Source organism: Vitis riparia, chromosome 8, assembly GCF_004353265.1.
Source record: "Vitis riparia cultivar Riparia Gloire de Montpellier isolate 1030 chromosome 8, EGFV_Vit.rip_1.0, whole genome shotgun sequence".
NCBI lineage: Eukaryota > Viridiplantae > Streptophyta > Magnoliopsida > Vitales > Vitaceae > Vitis > Vitis riparia.
In genome coordinates, this window is record NC_048438.1 from 13,673,627 (window position 1) to 13,688,875 (window position 15,249).

The 15,249-nt window shown below is 36.0% G+C and overlaps 1 long non-coding RNA gene across 2 annotated transcripts; it reads left to right on the forward strand.

Moving 5' to 3' along the window:
- Positions 1–628: 628 nt before the first annotated feature.
- Positions 629–13,678, forward strand: LOC117919715. Of its 2 annotated transcripts, XR_004652128.1 has the most exons (5): positions 629–882; positions 1,023–1,107; positions 1,189–1,253; positions 13,112–13,230; positions 13,419–13,678. It is a non-coding gene; the product is annotated as an uncharacterized LOC117919715 (long non-coding RNA). The 2 variants fall into 2 exon arrangements; XR_004652127.1 differs by having other exon boundaries at positions 629–1,107.
- Positions 13,679–15,249: the final 1,571 nt, after the last annotated feature.

Consider the following 15,249-nt stretch of genomic DNA (forward strand, 5'->3'; position numbering starts at 1 on the left):
AAGATCGAGACCCTTTGGGTGTAGACTCGCTTGAACGACTAAGTCTTTCTGAATGCGAAGATCAGATAACTTATAATGCCATACTGGGTCGGGCGTAGTTGCACAAAATGAAAGCTATTTTGTCCACTTACCATCAGACGATCAATCACTTAATGGAGAAAATCAAAGTGCACCTACACAGGAACTAATTAGCTTCCTGGCAGTGCTATCAAGTAACAATGGAAGCAGACCAAAGTACTTCCCCTACAGACGAGCCTAAGTCATTTGAGGAATGTGCCAAATAGGAATTGCAAAGCCAGACACGAGAGAAAATGGAAGATCGAGACCCTTTGGTTGTAGACTTGCTTGAACGACTAAGTCTTTCTGAAAGTGAAGATCAGATAACTTATGTCAACACTTTGTTGACTACAAAAAGTACAGTAGTTTAGGGCAAATGCTAAAAAAAAGCAAAGATGTATTCACATGAAAACAGTCAGACATGCTTGTTGGCGCACGACCAACAATATCCTTTTCGACTAGCTTCTTCTGAGCGAACAACGAGCTTTCTTGCAACAACGTGTGTTCGGATGGTTTTTTCGGGCACTTCCCTTCGAACAATAACTTTTTAGGGAACTTATTTCATACATGAATTTGATGTTTGATGACCCTTTATTCTGACAGAGTTGCAACATTTCACGTATCTCTTTAATACTTTAAATGCTGGTAATTGACCATGCGAATAACAACTTTTGGGCTTAAAGTCAGACATTTATGTTCATGATTTCTCTTGTTGTAACAATTCAGAATATTTATTACTTTTTGCACAATGAATATGGATGTTGCCCAGATAACCCTTTGTTTGTTTGATACTTGGACGAGAAATGAAAGATTGGACGGATGCAGGTCCTACAACACCCCCAAATTCCCTCAACTAGATCCATTTAGAAACTAGATGGACGGTTGGAGATAATTTACTATTAACTTACTTGTTGGAAAAGTTTTCAAAATTTTGTTTTGGAGCTAAAGTGGCACATGTTCGATAGGTGATGCATGATTATGGTGGTTGATAGACAACAAGTCTCTTCAAAATGCCTCGATCATTGCGCCAATTTTTCTCTTATTTAAATGGTATTTTGGCCATTTTGACTTTAGTATCTTGTTTTTGGATTGGGCTTCTTCTCAATATTGCACTTGGGGACATTGTTGCAGGTTCGCCATCGGTTCCATTTCAACCTCATCATTGGTGTCAGAATACCTTTACTTTATTATACCAGGTTAGGTTTCTTCATCTTTCGTTGAATGTTTCATTCTTTTATCAGCATTGTGTTAGGGTTTTTGCATATTATGCTACTACATAGTTTTGCCTGAGTTGTGATTTGTGAGGGTGTTTTGCTTGATTTGTAAGGGTTTTTCAAAGCCAAAACATGAATTTTAACCAACCAATAATTTTATAAGTGGTTTTGAGTCATCGATACTTTGTAGAAAACTTTAAGCCATCCAAGGGGTCAAACTTAGTAGCATTAGGATATCGGGTTGATGTATTTTGTGTCTCGATCTAAGAGACATTTGGTTAATTCTTTTACGCTATTTTGGTTTTGCTTTTAATCGATGAAACCAGGGCTCATGTTGTTCGGTTTCGTTACTTCGTTTTCAACGGTTTAGTTAAGTGCTTGTAAGCACTTAGCCATCTTTGACTTTATTCTTCCACTTTTAATGGTTTAGTTAGGTGTTTGTAAGCACGTAGTTGTTGGCTTCATTCTTTCATTTTTAGCGGTTTAGTTAAGTGCTTGTAAGCACATAGTCATCAACTTCATTTTTTGCTTTTAGCGGTTTAGTTAAGTGTTTGTAAGCATGCAGTCAGCTTCGACTTTGTTATTCCACTTTAGCAGTTTAGGTGCTTGTAAGTGCGTAGCCGAATTTGACTTTATTTTTTCGCTTTTAGCAATTTAGGTGCTTGTAAGCACATAGCCAAATTTGACTTTGTTATTTAGTTTTAGCGGTTTAGGTGCTTATAAGCACATAGCCAAATTCGACTTTGTTATTCCATTTTTAACGATTTAGGTGCTTGTACAACATATAGTCGGATTCGTCTTTGTTCTTCTGCTTTTAGTGGTTTAGGTACTTGTAATCATGTAGTCAGATTTGTCTTTGTTCTTCTACTTTTAGCAATTTAGGTGCTTGTCAACACATAGTCGATCGACTTTGTTCTTCCACTTCTAGCGGTTTAGGTGCTTGTAAGCACGTAGTCACATTCGATTTTGTTCTTTTGTTTTTAGCGATTTAGTTAGGTGTTTGTAAGCATGTAGTCATATTTAGCTTTGTTTTTCCACTTTAGTGGTTTAGGTGCTTGTAAGCATGTAGCCGAATTAGGCTTTGTTCTTCCACTTTTAGCAGTTTTGGTGCTTGTTTTTTGTAGTTGAATTTGGCTTTGTTCTTCCGTTTTTAATGATTTAGGTGTTTGTTAGCACATAGTTGGATTCGACTTTATTATTTCATTTTTAGTGATTTAGGTGCTTGTAAGCACATAACTGAATTTGGTTTTGTTCTTCTGATTTTAATGGTTTAGTTAGGTGCTTGTTATCATATAGTCGTATTTGGATTTGTTATTTATTTATTTATTCATTTAGCGGTTTAAGTGCTTGTAAGCACGTAGCCAAATTCAGTTTTGTTTTTCCGTTTTTAGCAATTTAATTAGGTGCTTGCAAGCACATAGCCATATTTAACTTTCTTTTTCTATTTGAGTGGTTTAGGTGCTTATAATCACATAGCTGAATTCGACTTTGTTTAGTTCATTTTTAGTGATTTAGTTAGGTGATTTGCAAGCACATAGCTGGATTCGGGTTTGTTCTTCTACTTTTAGCGATTTAGTTAGCTGCTTGTAAGCACGTGGCCGTATTCGACTTTGTTCTTCCACTTTAGTGGTTTAAGTGCTTGTAAGCACATAGCCAAATTTGACTTTATTCTTTCGCTTTTAGTGGTTTAGTTAGGTGCTTGTGAGCACGTAGCCATATTTGGCTTTGTTCTTCCACTTTAGTAGTTTAGGTGCTTGTAAGCACGTAGCCAGCTTCGTGTTGGCTTGGAGGTCATTAAGGCTGGGTGTGAGGTGGCTTCTTCAGCTTGCACAATGTCTTGAGGTCATCTAAGCCCGTAACTCTTCGTTTTCCTATTTCTTTGTAACTTTATTTAATGGTCCAAATTAATAATAAAACTATTTTTTTTAGAGTATGAATATCTCGAAATGAAGGATGGTTAATGGACATGTTGTCAACAATTTGACCAAGTACAACAACATCATTATGGTTGCTCAATTCCAATTCGATTATATAGGGTTTCATATTGGGCCAGTACAAACATGGAGGGTTGTAGCACTAATAGGTGATATTTCTATGCTCAACCTATCGGGTATTATCATATTTATTAGAGACTTAAGGCAGAGGCATCAACCCAAAAAAGGAAAAATCTAAATTAGAAGACAGTACACTGATTGAAGCTATGACAAGGAGCCCACTTGCATTGTGATTGCAGGACTAGTCTCATGTGCTATTGTTGTAATGACCGGGTATTTTATGCCATGTTAGCATTTTTATTTTGAAAAGTTTTATTTTGAGTGATGGTTGAAAAGTAAAAAAGAAAAGTGTCTGAAGAACACGTGTTAGTTTTGGATTGGTGAAATTCGGTTTATTGTGTTGGTCAATTAGGCGAGTTGAAAATTTTATGTCATGTCAGCCTTAGGGTAGAAATTTCTTAGGATTTTAGTAATTGAGAATTTTCGGAAAAGAAAAACAAAAACGAAAATGAAAAGTTAATTAATTAAAATTAATTAGAATTAATAAAAAAAATGAAATGAAATTGAAAATGGAAAATAACCAAATGAAAATAAAGAGAAAAAAAAAAGAAAAGGAATTAATTTGGGCTTGGATGAAATGGGGTTTTAAAAGAAAAATGTGAATTAGTTATTGGGTTTTTGAACTTTGGATTGGGCTTGAGTGGACTGGTGGTAAGTGGATTAAAACAAGGAAATGAAATGGGCTTTGTAAAAAGAAAGGAAAACATGGGAATTAGTTATTGGGTTTTTGAACTTTGGGCTGGGCTTGAGTGGACTTGTGGTAAGTGGATTACAAAAAGGAAAAGAAATGGGCTTTGTAAAAAGAAAGGGAAACAGTAGCAGAACGGTGAGAAAAGGAGGCGGCGACACCGCCACTGTGGGAAATTTCATCTCGTCGGAACTTTGACCGGCCGTTTGGGTGGCCAAACGACTTCCGTTTTGGCTCAGATTTTGAGGGGGTGCTCTACTTGACGAGAGGAACAATCCTACGGTGGTCAATCGTGTTTTTAACGGTTAAATTCTTAGATCCGTGGTAGGGGAACCTAACCCTAAAACTTAAATTTAATGTGTTTTTCCTTTGAAAAAAATTGTAAATCTTGTCATTATGAGTTAAGTAGGAAATATAGGTGTTGTATGAATTTTTCTGGATTATTTGGAATTTGTTCGGAATTTTTGTAATTGCGGGAAATTGATTTTGGTTGATAATTAATTGTTTTGAATTATTAAAAATTATTAGAAGGGTTGAAAAATTCCGAAATTAGAGTTTAATTTCAAATATAGTGATTTGTGAATTTTTGGGCATTGGTTAGAATATTTTTGAAAATTTTATGGTGGAAAGTTAGTTAATTTCGAATATTAAAAATTATTAGAAGGGTTGAAAAATTCCGAAATTAGGGTTTAATTTCAAAAATAGTGATTTGTGAATTTTTGGGCATTAGTTAGAATATTTTCGGAATTTTTATGGTGGAAAGTTAGTTAATTTCGAATATTAGAAATTATTAGAATGGTTGAAAAATTCCGTAAGTGTGGTATAATTTCAAGTTTATTGATATGCAAATTTTTGAATATTTATTTGGGATATTTTCAGAAATTTTAATGTGGAAAATTATTTTATTGGATTATTGGGGAATGTTGAGATTGTTGAAATTATTGAGGAACTTTGGAATTGTGGCATTCATTTGCATTATGGTTATGTGAAAAAAATTATGAAAATTGTGAAAAGTGTATGAAATGGAAAAAAAATGAAATAGTGATGAAAAATGAAAGCTGGTGTGAGGCGAATTAAGAAGGGAGAGAGATCCCTAGTGTGAAAGACCCAAAAGTTACCCCGGGAAGACTCTGAATGGGGAGTGTATTTGGGTGCAGACGTGTATCATTCGGTGAAAGCCTGAGAACAATAGTGCATTGTATGACTATGTGTCACACATTCATGTACATTCATTTAATTGCTGAATGTTGTGAAATTGTGTATAATATTAGATATTAAACTATGTGGTTTGATTGATACTGTTGAATTGTTCCTGTTGTGTTGAAGTGTTCTTTTCGTATTCTTTGGAACTTAGTAATCCCTTTAACCCCTTGGGTCTTAGGCATCCTATTGAGCAATGTGGAAATGCTCACCCCTTCCTTTTTACACCTTTTTAGATGCAGATATTACTCCTGAAGATCCACAGGTGGGGCAGGGAGGACTTCACCCCTTCCTTTTTACACTTTTTTAGATGCAGATATCACTCCTGAGGATCCACAGGTGGGGCAGGGAGGACTTCAGGATGCTCCTGGAACGACCTAGTAGAGTGTGGCATTTTTTTTTTTTTTTACACATACATCCCACTAGAATTCTCATAAACTACAATATCCCAAAACTACTCAAAACAACAAGGTTAAATAAATATTCATTATAGTCCAAAAATAAAAGTTCACAATTAAATAACTTAATCAAAATAAGGCTTCATAACAAATCCATAAGTCATAATTACTAAAACAAATCCCAAAATCCAAAAAAACACAATAAAAGAAAATACCACGCTCCACTAGGCCGCTTCAGGAGCATCCTGAAGTCCTCCCTGCCCCACCTGTGGATCCTCAGGAGTGATATCTGCATCTAAAAAGGTATAAAAATGAAGGGGTGAGCATTTCCACATTGCTTAGTAGGATGTCTAACACCCAAGGGGTTAAGGGGATTACTAAGTTCCAAAGAATACGAAAAGAACACTTCAACACAACAAGAACAATTCAACAGTATCAATCAAACTACATAGTTTAATATATAATATTATACACAATTTCACAACATTCAACAATTAAATGAATGTACATGAACGTGTGACACATAGTCATACAATGCACTATTGTTCTCGGGCTTTCACCGAAGGATACACGTTCGCACCCAAATACACTCCCCATTCGGAGTCTTCCCGGGGTAACTTTTGGGTCTTTCACCCTAGGTATCTCTCTCCCTTCTTAATTCGCCTCACACGGGCTTTCATTTTTCATCACTATTTCAATTTTTTCCATTTCATACACTTTTCACAGTTTTCATAATTTTTTTCACATAACCATAATGCAAATGAATGCCACAATTCCAAAGTTCCTCAATAATTTCAACAATCTCAACATTCCCCAATAATCCAATAAAATAATTTTCCACATTAAAATTTCTGAAAATATCCCAAATAAATATTCAAAATTTGCATATCAATAAATTTGAAATTATACCACACTTACGGAAATTTTCAACCATTCTAATAATTTCTAATATTCGAAATTAACTAACTTTCCACCATAAAAATTCCGAAAATATTCTAACTAATGCCCAAAAATTCACAAATTACTATTTTTGAAATTAAACCCTAATTTCGGAATTTTTTAACCCTTCTAATAATTTTTAATATTCAAAATTAACTAACTTTCCACCATAAAAATTCCGAAAATATTCTAACCAATGCCCAAAAATTCACAAATCACTATATTTGAAATTAAACTCTAATTTTAGAATTTTTCAACCCTTTTAATAATTTTTAATAATTCAAAACAATTAATTATCAACCAAAATCAATTTCCCGCAATTACAAAAATTCCGAACAAATTCCAAATAATCCAGAAAAATTCATACAACACCCATATTTCCTACTTAACTCATAATGACAAGATTCACAATTTTTTTCAAAGGAAAAACACATTAAATTTAAGTTTTCGGGTTAGGTTCCCCTACCACAGATCTAAGAATTTAACTGTTAAAAACACGATTGGCCACCGTAGGATTGTTCCTCTTGTCAAGTAGAGCACCCCCTCAAAATCTGAGCCAAAACGGAAGTCGTTTGGCCACCCAAACGGTCGGTCAAAGTTCCGACGAGATGAAATTTCCCACAGTGCCGCCACCTCCTTTTCTTACCTGTTCTGCTACTGTTTCCATTTCTTTTCCTTGTTTTAATCCACTTACCACCAGTCCACTCAAGCGCAGCCCAAAGTTCAAAAACCCAATAACTAATTCCCATGTTTTCCTTTCTTTTTACAAAGCCCATTTCATTTCCTTGTTTTAATCCACTTGCCACCAGTCCACTCAAACCCAACCCAAAGTTCAAAAACCCAATAACTAATTCCCATTTTTCTTTTAAAACCCCATTTCATCAAAGCCCAAATTAATTCCTTTTCATTTTTGTTTTTTTTTTCTCTTTATTTTCATTTCCAATTTCATTTCATTTTTTTTTATTAATTCTAATTAATTTTAATTAATTAACTTTTCATTTTCGTTTTCGTTTTTCTTTTCCGAAAATTCTCAATTACTAAAATCCTAAGAAATTTCTACCCTAAGGCTGACATACAATTTTCAACTCGCCTAATTGACCAACATAATAAACCGAATTTCACCAATCCAAAACTAACACGTGTTCTTCAGACACTTTTCTTTTTTACTTTTCAACCATCACTCAAAATAAGACTTTTCAAAATAGAAATGCTAACGTGGCATAAAATACCCGGTCATTACATTCTACCCCCCTAAAAGAAATTTCGTCCCGAAATTTAAACGAGATTACCTTAAAAATCATAGAAAAGTTGCAGATAGTGTCGTCTAATTTCTTCTTCAGGTTCCCAAGTGGCTTCTTCTATCCCATGGTGTTGCCACCACACTTTGACTGTAGGAATCACCTTGTTTCTGAACCTATGTTCTCCAACCTCCAGAATTCGTAAAGGTTCCTTCACATAAGAAGTATCTTCACTAATTTGGACATCTTGCAAGTCCACTACCCAAGTTGGATCTGGAGTACACTTTCTTAGCATCGATACATGGAAAACATCATGCACAAGGGACAACTGTTGAGGCAAAATTAACTTGTATGCCACTGACCCAACTCTCTTCTCAATTTGAAATGGTCCCACAAATCTAGGGGCTAACTTCCCATTTTTCCCAAATCGAAATATGCCTCTTCGAGGGGACACTTTTACAAACACCCAATCCCCTTCCTCAAACTCCAAGGGCTTTCTCCTTTGGTCTGCATAGCTTTTCCTTGATGAGGTGTATCTTTTCTGTAGTCTCTTGAACAATCTCAGGTCCTAACAAACGTCTCTCACCCACCTCTATCCAACATAAGGATGATCTACAAGGTTTCCTATAGAGTGCTTCATAAGGTGCCATGCCAATACTAGATTGGTAACTATTGTTATAAGCAAACTTTGCCAAAGGTAAGTAATTTGCCCAATTTCCTCCAAAATCCAAAACACAACCCCTTAACATGTCTTCTAAGATATGGATCACTCTTTCTGATTGACCATCTATTTGAGGGTGAAAGACGGTGCTAAACTTCAATTCGGTGCCCAAAGCCCTTTGTAAACTCTACCAAAACTGAGAAGTAAACTTAGGGTCCCTGTCAGACACTATAGATAAAGGTATTCCATGCAATCTCACAACCTCTTGTATATACAACTTAGCTAAAGAGTTCATGGGATCAGTAGTTTTCATGGCTAGAAAATGAGCTGACTTAGTAAGACGGTCCACAATCACCCAAACTCCATTTTTCTTGCTACTAGTTCTTGGCAACCCTATCACAAAGTCCATAGTGATATGATCCCACTTCCACTCAGGTATAGGTAAAGGTTGCAACAACCCTGCGGGCCTCTGGTGTTCAGCCTTCACTTGCTGACAAATATGACAGTTGGCTACAAACTGAGCAATATCTCTCTTCATCCCACGCCACCAAAACTGTCTCTTTAAGTCTTGATACATCTTGGTATTCCCAGGGTGGATGGTATACTTTGTCCTATGAGCATCTACTAGAAGTTCATTTCTCAACTCCACATCTTTTGGCACACACAATCTCCCTTTAAACCTCACACTCCCATTTTCATACATAGACCAATTTTCATCTACCTCACTTGCTACCAACTGGGCTTTAACATTTTCTAAAAACTCATCATGAACTTGGGCTTCCACTATTCTTTGGATAACCATTGGTCTAGCCGATATACTGTACAAGCATGGACCATGTCCTTCCCGACTAAGACATAACTCAAAATTCTCAATAACTGCATACATCTCAAACTTTCTCAACCCCAAGCTAGACAACTAGCCATAACTCTTCCTACTCAAGGCATCTACTACAACATTCGCCTTCCCAGGATGGTAATGAAAGGCAAAATCATAATCTTCCAATGTCTCCATCCATCTTCTCTGCCTAGAGTTCAGATCATTTTAGTGAAAATGTATTTTAAACTCTTGTGATTAGAGTACACCTCAAACTTCTCTCCATACAAATAGTGTCTCCAAGTCTTTAGGGCAAACACCACTACTACAAGCTCCAAATCATGTGTTGGATAATTCCGCTCACGCTGCTTTAATTGTCTTGAGGCATAAGCTACAGTCTTGCCTTGCTGCATTAGCACACACCCTAGCCCCACTGTAGAAGCATCACAATAAATCGTAAACAACTCTCCACTAATAAGAGTAGTTAACACTAGAGCAGTGGTCAATTTCCACTTCAACTCTTGGAAATCATTCTCATACTCCTCATTCCATTCAAACTTCACCCATTTTCTAGTCAACTGAGTCATTGGTGCTACAATCCTAGAGAAGTCTCCCACAAACCTCCTATAATATCCAGCCAACCCCAAGAAACTTCTAATCTCAAATACATTAGTAGGTTTTTGCCACTCCTGTACGGCTTCCACCTTGGAATGGTCTATTGTTATTCCTGCCTCAGAAACCACATGACCTAAGAAATTCACTTCAGTAAGCCAAAACTCACTTTTGTCCAACTTCCCATACAACTGATGCCTTTTTAAAGTTTTAAGATTGGTCACCAAATGTTGTTTATGCTTCTCCAAACTCCTGGAGTAAATCAAAATGTCATCCACAAAGACAATCACAAACTGATCCAAGTAAGCACGAAATACAATGTTCATTAAATCCATGAAAGCAGCGGGGACATTAGTTAACCCAAAAGGCATGACTAGAAATTCATAATGCCCATATCTCGTTCTAAAAGCGGTTTTAGGAACATCTTCTTTCCTAACTCTCAATTGATGATACCCAGTTCTCAAGTCAATCTTACTAAAATACTTTGCACCCTTTAACTGATCAAACAAGTCATTTATTCTTGGAAGATGATACTTGTTCTTCACAGTAACTCTATTCAACTTCCTATAGTCAATAGACAACCTTAGTGTGCCATCATTCTTTTTCACAAACAACACTGGGGCTCCCCATGGCGATGTACTCAGACGAATAAAACCCTTACCCAACAATTCATCCAACTGAGTTTTCAATTCCTTCAACTCAAGAGGGGCCATCCTATAAGGGGATACTGAAATAGGATCAGTTCCTGGGTATACTTCAATAGAGAAATCAAATTCTCTATGAGGTGCTAAACCTGGTAACTCATCTAGGAATACATCTTGAAACTTTCTCACTACTGGAATTTCTGTAATGCCCTTCTGGGCTTTCTTCTTACCACGAAGGCAAGCTAGGAAATTTATTGATCCTTTCCTCAACACATACTGATAGCACGGATCAGACTGCGAAAAAGGTAAACTAACACACTTCCTTCCAACAAAGCAAACCTCAAAACCATCTGACAGACAAAATATTATCCTACGACGATGACAATCGATAAGCGCTCTATACACTGTCAACAATCCATTCCCAAGATAACATCATACCCAGTCATATCTAAAATCCTCAAATCCACATTAAGTGTTATATCCACCAAGGTAATAACGCACCCTTGCATATTCTATTAACTCTAGAATTTGTACCCATAGGGGATTTGATAAGTAACAAATTCTCTACCATTTCCGTTTTCAACCCCAATGCATTAGCATAAGATGCAGAAATGAAAGAATGAGTTGCACCAGTATCAAACAAAACACGCACCCAAGTACTATATACCAAAATCATACCTTCCACCAATAGGACGTTCTCTTCTGGCTCTATTGGGGTCAAGACAAAAACTCTCCCAGCTGTCTGCCTTCCCCTACCTCTAGCATTCGACCCCTAAGAAGAATGGGTTTGACTACTCGTGGTAGCTATCCTGGTTCTTTGCACTGCTGGGAGTAATTGTGGTATCTGGTAGTAAGGCAACTGAAACTGAGGGGGCTGGAAAGGCATTATTGACTGCTGCTGAGAACTTCCCTGAGACTGAGGTCGAGCCTGCTGTGCGCCCCGTAATGGGCAAGCCCTTCATAAGTGGTCTCCTGCTCCACAACCATAACATACTCTATTAGTAGCTGCCCTCTGAGCACTCTGCACACCTCCTGCATAGAACGAGGGATGTCTCTCAGACTACTGAGTCCTCTGCCTCTGCTGCAGCCCTTGGGAACTTTCCCCCATTCTTTGTTTCCCTTTTCTGTTCCCATTTTGTTCTCGAATTTGGTTGGTTTCGTCAATGTCCTGCTCCACCAACAAAGCCCTCTTAACCAACTCAGAATAGTCTCTTATTGCCAATAGGACTAATCTATTCCTAATAGCAGGCCTCAACTCCTGTTGGAACCTTCTAGCTTTTTTTTCCTTCCTAATCTAGACAACTCCGAAAAGCGTGACTCATACTCCAGCACCGACATGGTTCCCTGGATGAGGTGCTCAAACTCCATCCTCTTGGCGTGCTTAGCCACCTCTCCAAAATACTTGCCTAGAAAGATCCCCTCAAATTCATCCTAGGTCATAACCTCAGTGTCATACACTCTTTTCATCGATTCCCACCAAAAATCAGTTTTATCCACAAGCATGTATGCTGCCAGACTTACCCTCTTTTCCTCAGGTATGTCCAACCCCACCAGAATTCTTCTCATCCTCCTCAACCAATGCTCAGTTGCTTCTGTACTGGGCTCTCTATTAAAAGATGGAGGCTGCATCACCATGAATCTCTTCATCGCTTCCATTTGGCTCATTACTGGCCTCTCAGTGCGGTTCCTCCTATGTGAGTGGTCTGAATCCTCACGGCCCTGGGTACCTCCTGATCTCCTAGAGTCCTGACCTCTCATCGACTGAACAGCCTCTTTCAACTTCCTTCTTACTTCTTGGAGTAGTTCTTCTCTTACCGACTCCAACTCCTCATTTATCTCAGTTCCTCCTCTTCTGGTCCTTCTTGCCATTTCAAATTTAACAATCCCTAATTCAACCACATTACCAAGGTGAGAAAAATAAATTCACATGTACCCATTTAACAACTTCAACAATTATCAAAACTTTCACTTTCCTACAATCACAATACATAATTCAACATAATTTACATCATCATGTTTCTTATTATCATCAATAAGAACCATCACAAGGCTTTTCAAACATCAAGAATCAACAATTAACTAATTTATTTAATAATACACTCATTAACTAACACATACAGAAAATCATAACATTACATAACATTACAATACACACAACACCCACAAACATTAACCCCAAGGTATTATTGCAACCTTGGCTCTGATACCACACTGATTTTGGGATTTGTTTTAGTAATTATAACTTATGGATTTGTTATGAAGCCTTATTTTGATTAAGTTGTTTAATTGTGAACTTTTATTTTTGGACTATAATGAATATTTATTAAACCTTGTTGTTTTGAGTAGTTTTGGGATATTGTAGTTTATGAGAATTCTAGTGGGATGTATGTGTAAAAAAAAAAAAAAATTCAGAGTGTTTTGGTTGACTGCCAGCGTGGAATAAGAGGAACCCTTAGGGTCAAACCTTTGACCTAGGGCCACGGGCCAAATTTTGGGTCGCCCGGAATTTGGGTCATGACAATTGTGCTTTTGGGTCTCTGTCTCATTGTAGAATCAATAGATGGTTGACAAGAATTTTTATAATAATGATAGTGAGCGTGCTTAACATAAATACGGGCAAAAAGGACACAAAAAAGAATTTGAAGCTGCACTGTAGGGACTTGGTGACAATGACTTAGAAGATTCAAAATTATGGATTTGTTTCAAAGAAGGTACTTGCGTTCAGTTATTATAGTTGTTATTCTCTTTCTAAACTCGACTTACAATTAGATTCATCTTCTTTTGGTTTTTCTTTGATTTCATTAAATAAATAAAAATTGTTCACTTCATATACTCTTGGTCTTTACATCTTTTCCTTATTTTAATGTCTGATTTTTTTTCCTTATTTGGTGATCAACAGGGTGAAAAAAACCTTATAGAAGGATACCCTAACCAAAAAGTGATGCAAACGACCTTTGTATCACTATAGCCTACGCCATTCTTCAGGTTTTGCACATTAGGTAGAACTTACCCTTGAAAACCAGCTGTCAAGGGAACCTTAATTTCACGATGTGGGATGTAATTGACCGGTGATAGTTCTGTTTCTAATTAGTAACTTTCATCACCATTGAAGATTATATTCTAGTATGACTAAACCAAAAGCAAAACAGAATGTTTTCATTTCCTTCTTGTTTCATCTTCCCGGTATTTGTTTCTGCATGTTTCTTCCTTTGTGGATCTGCCCGGAGGAAGGAAGATAATCATGTGTACATAACTGGCCCAATTGACTTTTATGGTTCAGTGCCTCCTTGATAGATCCACGCTAAATTATTCACATGAGAAGAATCAATGTTTTCAAAACTGAATCGGTTATTGAATTGGAAAAGTTATCGGTTCACGGTTCACTGATCGAATCGGTGTCGTTATAAATATATAATTTATAAATTATTAAAATTTAAAATAATTATAAAAAAAATTATATATTATTTTTAAATTAAAATTTTATTTAAAATCAGAAAATTAGTTTAAAATTTAAAATTAATTTTTCAATAAAAAAACTTATTTTAAAATCAGAAATTTATTTAAAATTGTAATGTTTTTATTAATTTAAATTAAAATCATAAGTTTTAAACATGAAGTAAAAAAATAATAAATATAGAAGAAAATAAATAATAAGTGAGATAAGGTAAAAAATAATTTTAAAAAAAAATATGGAAGAAAGGAGAGAGTCGGGCAAAAAGGGGAACAATTTTTCCAATGTGGGGGGTTTCAGTGGGGTTGTTGGGGGAGGGGGTGTTGGCTTTTCTAGCACGAGGTGTGGGCGAGGGGGTTATGGGGGCAGGGTTTCTAGTGCGGGGTGGGGGGGTTCCAATGGTGGGACAAGTGTGGGAGTTCCAACAGGGGATGACGAAAGTGGAGAAAAAAAAAGAAGTTGTTGGACGATTTGGAGAGAATCGTCCGGTTCATTCAGTTTATCGGTTGGACCACTGGTTTAACCTGTCCAATTGACCATATTGGATCGGAACCGTGATCGGTTGGCTGTCCGACCGGTCTAGTCCGATTTTTAAAACCATGAGAAGAATGACTTCCTAGGCCCACTTGAATATTTGTAGAAATTTATGTAAAATATTAAACTAAGTGGGTGTTTTGGTAAACTAACTTAACAACTTAAAATGACTTAATAACTTAATTTAAGTCGTTAAGTAAATTAAATATATTTGGTAAAATAATTAAAATAATTTAATGATATAACTTAAAATTTAAAAAATATATAATAATAAGAAAAAGCAAACAACCTCTACGATCTCATTTGCTACTTCACCACCTCTATAGTTATTTCACCTTATTTGCCTTAATTATAATTTATGAAGATAAATATATTATTTTGAAAATTTAGAATAAGTTTTTAAGTTAATTTTATCTAATAATTAAAATAAGAATTAAGTAATAAATTTTAAGTCAACAACCTAAATATAATTTAACTTAAATCATTAAATAATAAATATTAAGTTTTACCAAATACCCATAAGAATTGCATATGAGGTTTTTAATCAAATGAATAACTTTCTTCTTATTTGAACTCTCTTTGGATCTCAAAATGTGAGAATCATGCAAAAGAAATTTAAAACCTTTTGCTTCTTGTTAATCAACAACTTTTGAAAAAAAAAATCCAAATCTGATAACTTTTCCAAATCTAAAATGATCATTTTGTGAGTCGAGAGTAACACCTGTAGACGAACATTGCGATGACT